The sequence below is a fragment of the Penaeus monodon genome, chromosome 30, assembly GCF_015228065.2.
Source record: "Penaeus monodon isolate SGIC_2016 chromosome 30, NSTDA_Pmon_1, whole genome shotgun sequence".
Classification (NCBI taxonomy): domain Eukaryota; kingdom Metazoa; phylum Arthropoda; class Malacostraca; order Decapoda; family Penaeidae; genus Penaeus; species Penaeus monodon.
Window position 1 is genome coordinate 34,063,144 of NC_051415.1, and position 864 is coordinate 34,064,007.

General features: G+C 35.1%; 1 protein-coding gene across 1 annotated transcript in view; it reads left to right on the top strand.

Moving 5' to 3' along the window:
- LOC119592739 (thioredoxin domain-containing protein 11-like) overlaps positions 1-864 on the top strand; it is a gene marked incomplete at its 5' end in the record, with an annotated part of 15,463 nt that overhangs the window by 10,337 nt on the left and 4,262 nt on the right.

An 864-nucleotide genomic window follows, 5' to 3' on the forward strand; every position in this document is an offset into this window, starting at 1 on the left:
TTATCGTTCTCTCTTTTGTCTCTATAATACATGTCGAGAGGGATTTTGTCAGTGCTTTGCATATTAAGTGATTTTGATCTTGATATAATAGTTTGGCATGTCATACTTGTAGACTTGAATACAACATGTTTTGGGCAAGAATATACATCTTTTGTGTATTCACTTCATTGTGATAATTACTATTTTGCTTTGATTATCATTATTATTTTCTTTAATGGCATTAAAATTTCTCTCTCTTGTAATGAATGACTTGACGTGGCCCACCTCTCATTCTTTGTCTTGTGTGGAATTGCTTTGGGCATTCGTCTACCTGTGAATGGTACTATTTCCGTTGAACATTTTCTTTCTTTGCAGTCTTGTTCTAAGTTCTGGGGAAGTTGCACAGGTAAGCAACAGTCGCAGGTGGCTTAGACGAGACCCAGACACTAATAGTCCTGTATAGCTTAAAAAGGATGTTGCTTAAACACACCCAAAACATCTTGTAAGCTGCTATCTGTAATTGCAAAAGTAGTGCAATTTTTTTTCTTGCTTGTATGGACTTACAATTTGTTATTATAATATGCAAAAGCTTTCGTAATCTCTTGGCCACATAATATGTCTGTTAGTCTGTCTTTCTGCTCCAAGAGATAATACCGATAATACACCGTGGATAATTATTCTGGGTAAATGTTCCCCTGCTCCTTGTAGGGAATCGGTTTTCAAGAAATGCAGGTGATTGTATCGTGAATAGATTAACTCATGCGATATGTTAAATACTGATATGTTAAATAATATCTGAGAAATTCCTGATATTGGTAAATAATGGAAATATGCTAATGCACATAATTGCAAAGTTTGCACTAGTTATTTACAAAGTGCCCCACG